This window comes from Ictalurus punctatus, chromosome 10, assembly GCF_001660625.3.
Source record: "Ictalurus punctatus breed USDA103 chromosome 10, Coco_2.0, whole genome shotgun sequence".
In the NCBI taxonomy this organism is placed as follows: domain Eukaryota; kingdom Metazoa; phylum Chordata; class Actinopteri; order Siluriformes; family Ictaluridae; genus Ictalurus; species Ictalurus punctatus.
The window spans coordinates 12015265-12025000 of NC_030425.2; positions in this window are offsets into that span (position 1 = coordinate 12015265).

Below are 9736 nucleotides of genomic sequence, written 5' to 3' on the forward strand. Positions count from 1 at the left end.
CTTTCTTTGTTTCTTTCTTTGAATAAAAGTAGCAAATTGTGGCAGATGACACATTTATACAAAGGGGTAAGGGCTGATTTTTCATGTTTGTAAGGCTATAGTTAGTCTTGACCAAATCACTAACGATTATCAAACTCAAATTCAGATTTCTAAGCTGATCCAATGACTCAGAAAAGGCTTTAAGTAGAGACGGTGAATGACAAAGGTGTGCAAGGAAATTGGACCGGGTTTTGGAGGGCATAGTATTGTGAGCGTAGCATTGTTTGCTCTTGCTTTCAGCATAATTTGCTACCATGTTTTTGACAAATATCTTTTCTTATTAGAGGTCAAGTAGTCTAGTCACTCTTGTATCTATCAGTACAGCTCCATCCTTTTAATTTGTCTTTGCGACCCTCTGAATACTGAACACACTGGATTCTATATATACACCCGGGAATGAACTGAACTGGAACAGTAACTGATAAAGAAAGCTAATTAGGTAAGAGAGAGACAAACTTGTGTCATCATTTAATACCGCAATTCCCATTTGTTATTTGTCATGTTATGTATTCTGGAGCACTATACAGTTGAGGTCATAAGTTTACATATGTTGCAGAATCTGCGAAATGTTCATAATTAAAAAGAAAAAAAAGAGGGATCGTAAAAATTGCATTTTGTTTTTTTATTTATTCCTGCCCTGAATAAGCTATTTCACATAACGGATGTTTACATCTAGTCCACAAGACACAATAATAACTGAATTTACACAAATGAACCACTTACCTGGATGATCCATGACTGTGTTTATGTTTTGTGATAGTTGTTCATGAGTCTCTTGTTTGTCCTGGGCAGTTAAACTACCTCAGTTCTTCAGATAAATCCTCCAGGTCCTTCACATTCTTTGCTTTGCCAGCATCTTCTGCATATTTGTCCACTTTCCAACAGCGGCTATATGATGTTGAGATCCATCTTTTCTCACTGAGGACAACTGAGGGACTCGTACTCAACTATTTCATAAGGTGCAAACATTCACTGATGCTCGAGAATGCAACACGATGCATTAAGAGCCAGGGGGTGTAAATTTTTGAACAGGATGATCTTTGTAAACTGTTATAATTTTGTTTAAAGATCTTATTTTTTAAATTTATTTAATATTGCCCTTCAGAAGCAACATAATATATATTTACGTTTCCCAGAAGACAAAATAATAACAATTTATACCGATCATCCTGTTCAAAAGTTTACACGCCCCTGGCTCTTCAAGTACCATGTTGCCTTCTTGACAATTACTACAATATCCAGTATACACAATAGAAATCCACCATACAATCCTTCAGCTTCCTGCCATTGGCCTTGTGTACCTGTGTGTGGTATGCATGAATGAATAAATGAATGAAGGAATTCATTAATTCATGAAAATACGGTATATGTATACATGTTTTTCTCACTTGTTTTAGGTTGAACAACACCCAGCAATCATTACTCATACAGACATCATCAACAGCTCAACTACACAAACACAGTTTTAAGCCAGATGATGATGTACAGCTGGAACGTAGCTCATGTAGAGGTCTTTATTTCTTGCAGCTGTGTTAGTTGTGTGAATCCACACATGAACAATGTGATTGTAAATTTTTATGCCACCGTGGCTGTAGTGTCTTACTTATTAGCGTATTACAAAGAAACAAAACAAAAAACTCTGCTCTGGATTTCAAATGGATAGGGAGACTAGGAAAGAGTGGTAATTAAGGCAGTTTACTAAAGCAGGTTGTTTACTCTTGATTGCTGGCCTGCTTTTACCTTTTACATCATTGATTTTTGTATACTTAGCTCTGTCTGAATGGCATCTGTAGAATTAAAGCAGCCCTTCAAAACCAGAAATGCTTCTCTTGTCTATTTCAGGAGTCTTGTGCGTATAACACAGTGTGTGTGTGTGTGTGTGTGTGTGGGGGGGGGGGGGGGGGGGGGGGTAGTTGGTGTGGTAGCTGCCCTATAGATAAACCTCAGTTGTTATGTTTTTTCTACAATCAGTGGGACATTTGCTTCTTTCAAATACCTGCTCTGGCAGCAATTCTGGCGAGCGGTTGTAGTAAGTGTGTGTGTGAGTGTGTGTGTGTGTTTGTGTGTGTATATATATATATATATATATATATATATGTGTGTGTGTGTGTGTGTGTGTGTAAATGAATATGCAATGGTGGCAGAGGCTTGGCGAAAACAGCAAACGCTCAGGAAAGATAAGCACATGAAGGAGGAAAGGGAAAACAGAGAGACAGAGTGGTGGCTACGGCTCTTGGCTGAGGGGCAGACGGAGGATGTCAGTGCTGAAAAGTTCCAGATGCCGTGTTTTTCTGAGTCCAGAGGGAGTTCTGGTGTTTAAATGATTTGAAAACAGCCGGGCTTTAGTTCAGGAGTGAGAATGGACAGAGAGAGAAATACAGCGAGGCAGAGAAAAATCATTGCTCATGGCAGTTGTACAATATATGGCCACAAGAGCAAACAGACAGGAAACAAAGTAAGACATCGAATGCAAGTACAGGTACACATGCCTTGTTTCCTTACTTCATACACTGTAATATTCGTACAGTAGTACTGCATTAATGTACAGTAAATATACCGCATGCTAGCTTTGGAGAAATGCAGCTCTCAGCGAGTCTGTTTACAAATGTAACCTTCAAATGTATTAAAGTTAGTGGTGTTGTCATAACATAGCTAGAGGTGGTAATTATTTAGTGTTTCAGCGCTGTTAGTGAGTGTTGAGAACTGTAGAGTTCAATCTCATACCCAAACTCATTATTTTCTCTTTTCTAGTAACTTCTTTTTGTCATGCAACATTGCTGTATGGTTGTTGTTGTTGTTTTTATTTTTTGCGGTGACCAGAGCTGAGCAATTATTTTTTTGAAATCTCTGATAATGTTCTATGGGGGAAAAGTTGCTAATGATGAGGTTTACAAACGTTACAGTGCTAGAACTGACTCACAATATTGTTTTCTTTTCGTTTTTAGCCGAAGGATTTTATTGACTGCTGTTTTAATTGGTTGCTGGCAGCCAGAGAAGGAAAGATGGAAAGAAATACTACAAAATCAGCAACATACATTTTGCAGAAATAATGTGGATAAAACAACCGAAACCATCCGGCTTTATTGATGAACGTCACAAATCTAAATCGGTCCTTCCGGGATTACCTGGTAAAAAAAAAAAAAATTATTTAAATGAACAGATTTGGGTCAAGACGCATCATGTGATGTCATCACAACGCATATTCAGCCGAAGCCCTCTTCGATTCATGTCCGTCGAACATGAGTGCAGCTAAAAAGTCTAAAAGCTAAAACATCACTAAGAAAGTGCTGACCGCACAATTCAAGTACTTTTCGGCAAAAAGCACACAAAAGTTACATCGCAGAGTTTGAAAAATCGCCGGCACGAAATCAAGCATTTTTGGCCGCAACAATCACAAAAAACTCCGTCTAACAATTTAGGATACTTCTAAATGTGAGCTATTTCAGCTTTGGTAGCAGAGCCTCTGTTGCTGCTTATCCAATCAGATGGCTTTATGTACATTATCCATTACTAGCTACAGGGCTAAAGACCACTTCAAATTACCTTATTTACAGCCAGGAACTAATCGTTCATATTTAGGCGTTAAAAGGTAGCTGCTGTTACAGCCATACAGTCATGTTAGTTGCTTGACATTTGTAAGCAATGAATTTTGTGAATTTTGTGTAATTTTAGTTGAATAGCCCTGCCCCGAGCTGATGCTGATATTTAATTCCAGCACACGTGGACAATTCAGATCCAGGAGGGTCACAGCATCACACGACTTAACGGTTTACCTCCACTGCTGTCTAACACCCCATTAGCTGATGAGTTGAATCAGGTGTGTAGTGGCTGGGAAATGACTGAACTGTACCGTGGACTGAAATCCCAATCATTCTTCCATCTCATAGCTGAGGAACAAATGGATAAGTGGATGAAGAACGCATGTGATGAATGAGATGAAAGCTCACTCTGTCTCCGTCTGTGTTGTTCGCAGCTGCAGAGGGGTAGAGCCGGTTGGCACGGTGCCTGGTCCATGTCGTGCCAATTAAGTTCAGCGGCTAAAAGTCTTCCATCTGGGATCGTCGCCGGCTCCTGACAGCATTAACCCTTCCCCGAACACACACACACACACACACACACACACACACACACACTGTGTAAACATGTCTTTCCTTCCTCACGCTGACTCCAGCCCTGTAACACATCCACTTCACACACCCCCACACACTAGCTCACTCTCACCCTCTCACGCTCTTCCTCCTTCTCTCGCACCCAATTTACTTTTATTTTGGTCACATATACTCCTTATTCCTTGGGTGGAGGGTTACAGGAGATGAGTCAATGGCTAAAAAAGTTTCAGGTTTGACATTCTCGCTATCCAGCCAAATTACACCAACAGTCAGGAAGCTTGCATCACGAAACCCATCCGTATATTCAAATAATGCTTAGTGTAAATATTCTTCACTGCTGCTATAGAGACATACAGAGCAGAGAAAGGGTTGAAATTCATTATATTCATCCTGCATACTACAGCATTCTATCATTATGTAGAGTTTGAGAAAATATAAAAATGAGAAGGTAGACGTGCAAATGCTGCATGGATAGATGGATGAAGTGGCTACCTGCTGTCACACAGTAAACATCCACCAGTGAATGCACCGTCCTGCACACAAACCAGAATCAGCCCAGATGAAGGAGTCGTGTGTACTCCAACTTGGTCACGATGTACATTAACAATCCTTTGGGCTTGTGCATGACTTGCATGTTCAGTGCGGAGAATCTTTTAGGGGAGATGTATGTAGATGGTGCCCGAGAGGCTGGGAGTATGTATTTGAATCCGTGCATACACACCTAATGTAAACATCCCTGGAATCATTAAGATGGACAGAACGTCCAATAAAAACCTTACAAATGATTAATAATAATTCCTTTCTGATAACAATATGCAACCTGAAGTGTTTTACTCCTCTCAAACCACAATAATTTGACAATTATGATATATATTCTTTAATTAATTACTGTATGACATGATACTTTGTATCAGTTTTTAGTTGAGCTATTATAGAAAATGAATCAATACCTTCTGACCAATCAGAATCAAGAATTCAACAGCACTGTTGAAGTTATTTATTTATTTATTTTGGACATGTTTTCCTATCATTTGTAGTGATCGTGTCATTTCATCACCGTCTGTATCGAGGAGTTTCGGGCTGAGTTGTAAGAGATGAGGCTCAAGCTGAAGGCTGAATGGACCGGGCTCTGCAGTGTGTGTGTGTGTGTGTGTGGATGGTGGAGTGATGGTTGTGTGCTCTGGTTAAACACCGGTTTCCTCAGGGAGAAGGCAGCGTTCTGTGTGTGTGTGTGTGTGTCGGTGTGTGTGTATGCTTGTCAACACTCGTTTAGATCACCTCCAGCAGCGCCGCGCTCCCTCTGATTCATCATGCCTGCACCTCTGGGTAATATCTTCTCACCTTCCAGTCTCCGTCGCTCATCGCCGTGACACAAGCACCTTCTTCTGTAACCTCTGCCCTGTCAACCTCTCTGTGATTGCTATCAACACACACACACACACACACACACACACACATATATACACCGTGGTCTCTAAATATTGAATGTGGGTTTTGAGGAACCCATAACAGCCAATCTGATGCCATCTTATATCCAATCACTCTCATACACACACACCTGACTGCTGGACAGTTTCACACTTCACACACTTGCTCCATATCAAAATATTTACATCTGAATTCAAAAGTTTGGATCCATCACGATTTCAGGGTGCGATGCCTCTTGGAAGATTTTGCAATTCAACAATGAATAATATCAAAAATCTGCATTCGAGAATATTTATATCACATTCAGAAATGAGCACCCAAGCTTCTGAAGTGTTGTCATTGTTTTTGCACGATTAATATCTTAACATGCACTATTTGAGCATTTTTGCTATTTTTAATACTGAACTAATTTCTGTGAAACCAAACTTTTTTTGTGTGTCTTGTTTGTTTTATCACAAGTGTATACAAACCTTTGCACTCAGCTGTTGGTTTCTGATACCTCATGACGTGCACAACTATGGAAGCTGAATGGTTTGGGAAACAGATGATCAAAAGACTTCATAGTAGAATGCTTTGGTAGCAAATTAGATAAAAATGAAAGTGATGCTCTAAAAGCGATTCTCACCAATGTGAGAAACCAATTTATCACTCTCTTTACACAATCTCGATTTGATATTGCATGCATCTCACCATGCACTGGACTGTGATTTTGCATTAAACCATTTTAAAGACATTTACTGCTCTAACTGAAGGTCATTAATCTCTATGCTCCTCGTCTGTCCATCGCACTGTCTATGTTAACATAAATTAGTGTGCGTGAACGCCATAAAATAAGCAAAACACTTCTGAACACTTCCAAATCAATCTAAAATATAGTTTACTTTAATACATTTTTGAATAGTTCTACGTGAAAGATGACTAAACCTGTAAACTATGCTAAATTGTGATTACTGTAAACTAGGTGTGTGTGCGCAAAACATTAATTTGATGTAAAGCTTGGATGATTAAACCTAAATCAGTCCACAAACAGCAAAATGCCTTGGCAGAACTAAAGTCACTTTTAACAGAATGTGGCACACAGGTTAAAGGTCAATTTTAAAAAATCAAAAATGGTAAAATGGTCTAAAGATGGGAATGGCGTAAATCAAATGACCTTAACTCTCTTGCAGTGTGTATGTCACAGTTAAAGTCCAAGATCCTCAAGCTGCTACTCAAATCCAGTAAGATCGGTTGTGACTCCATGTATGCAAGTGTTCATGGAGGAAGAAGGAAGAACGTAGTGTTTTAATAAGGTGCTGGGACACCATGAGCTGCCCATGCTTAGCTTTGATTCTACAAGTCTCTGGAACTGTACTGGTGGGATGAACACTGCTCCTCCAAAAGATATTTGGTGGTGGAGAGAACTGTCTAACATAGGTTTTCCCATAGGTATTCAATTGGGTTGAGATTTAGTGACTGTGAAGCCCATAGTATATGGTTTATGTCATTTTCATCCTCATCAAACCGTTCAGTGAGCCCTCATGACCTGTGGATGAAGGTGGGGTTATCCTGGAAGAGACCACTCCCATTAGGATAGAAGTGTCTCATTATAGAATAAAGTTGGTAAAATAAAGGATAAAGTATGCCCACTGGGCTGAAGATGAAGATACGCCCACTGGGCCAAAGATGAAAATATGCTCATTGTGCTGAAGCAGAAGACACGCCCACTGGGCTGAAGAAGACACGCCTACTGGGCTGAAGCTGAAGATATGCCCATATGCCCACTGGGCTGAAGAGGAAGATACGCCCTCTGGGCTGATGGGCTGAAGATACACCCACTGTGCCAAAGATGAAGATACGCCCACTGGGCCGAAGATAAAAATACGCCCACTGGGCTGAAGATGAAGATACTCCCGGTGGACCGAAGATAAAAATACGCCCACTGGGCCGAAGATAAAAATACGCCCACTGGGCCGAAGATAAAAATACGCCCACTGGGCCAAAGATGAAGATACGCCCACTGGGCCGAAGATAAAAATACGCCCACTGGGCTGAAGATGAAGATACTCCCGGTGGACCGAAGATAAAAATACGCCCACTGGGCCAAAGATGAAGACACGCCCACTGGGATGAAGATGATGACATGCCCACTGGGTCGAAGATAAAGACACGCCCACTGGGATGAAGATGAAGATATGCTCACTGCGCCTTATGTATGCCGCAGTAGCAGAGGAGTTTGAGAAACATTATCTAATATGATATAAATGATTCATGTAGCATATTTACCAGTCAGAACACACCAAATTCAGAAAAAATATCCAGTGTCAAGTCACGTTACAAATCCTAGATTGTAAGATTGTGACTTGAAATCTAGCAGTTTGATGTCACATTAAGCATCAGTCATCATGAACGTCCTGATCATATGCTATCTATCAGACCATAAGGCATCTCTCGGTGGTGATAGACGTGATCCTGATAAAACAGGTCTTATCGAAATTCATATAGAAAATATATATTTCTTTTTAAAAACATACATTCTGTATGAATCATCGGAACTGATTACTGTGAAATGACAAACAATGATTTAAACATATGAATCTAAAGAGAGACAATTGGGACCAAGTTGAGACTTATGAACTTTTAAACTCGTATTAGTGGAGACTGCTGTGGTGAATATTTACTGAAAGAAGAGGCAGTGTTTCTATGCTCTATAAGAGTAAGTGGTGCCATTTACAGAGCACTCACACAAAAACAAACACGCTGCCACTGTTGGCCTTTACTGAGAGACATTATTGCTCTGGCAGTTTTAACAGACCACATGACAACCACACATGATTTGCCCAGTAACCACAGCTCTGCAGCAGCCCAGTGCATGGCCTTCTGGGATACGCAGCTTACCGAGATTGGGCAGCCTGGGGGACTGGGACGGCATCCCAGGATCAAACAGTCCTGCGCACACACACATTTGCATCATCATTACTGCTGGCAGATGAGTCACTGAGGCATACCTTAATGACCGCAGTAACAATATTGGTGCCATTACCGTGTCATTATCACTGTACTGTGGACAGACTGCAGGAGACATACTGTGTATGTGTATGTGTGTGTTTGCAAAAGAGAACAGACTCACATAGTGCGCAAAAGTAGAAGAGCGAATATGACTACAGAAAGTTGAGACACCTGTTGTGAGAGACAAGGTGAGAGAAAGTTGACAAGGGGCTGAAAAGGATATGACCAGAAAGCCCGAGATCAAGCCGAGGCTTTTGTGGACAGAGAAAAGGAAAGAGAGACACAAAAAGACAGAAGAACAGAGGACGAGGGAGAGGAAGGGAGAGACAGAAGGGCGCTATTGTACTTCTAGCCCAGGGTGCTTTCCCACTTCAGAGCCCTGCAGGACAGAGGAGGTAGTAAACGAGTGAATAAAGAATGAGAGACGGGATGAAAGAGTTTTCCATGAGCAGCTCTCCTCAGTAAACACACCAGAACTCAGAGCGATGTGTGTGAGGTTGCAAGGTGGAGAAAACTGCAACGAGTTCTTCCTGGAGCAATATGTGAGAGGCGTTCAGGTCTAAAGCCATGATCCACAACCCACGTGCTTGATGCTGACTGAAAGCCCATTTTTTGTACACTCATTCAGCTAGTAATTCCACATACACATTAGATTTATTAGGCTTTATAGGTGGTGCAAAAGAGACTCAAATTTATCATGGAAAAAGTTTGATCAAATTAAACAGGCACATTTTTTCACTTACCTCCGTGTAGTCGATCAGACAAGACTTGTTTGCTGTCTCATGTTTGTGCCTGGCACACACGACAACGTTCGTAACCGATGTTATAAATATGAGAAACTCCAGGTATAATGACAGGTTTCGAAATTATTTGTCACAAATCATCCATCCATCTTCTGTATCGCTTATCCTACGCAGGGGAGCCTGGACAGAGGAAGGGAAAGAGAGAGACAAAAAGACAGAGGAACAGAGGACGAGGGAGAGAGAGACAGAAGGGCGCTATAACTATCCCAGGGAAGTTGGGGCATGAGGCAGGGGACGAGGTGCGATGCAAGGTGCAAGGCAAACTCGCCCACCACTAAGCCACCGTGCCCCCACAGATCATCCTTTAGCTAAATATAAATGGATAATTAGCTACTAGCTCATTTTAAATAAAGTAATAAATATAGACAG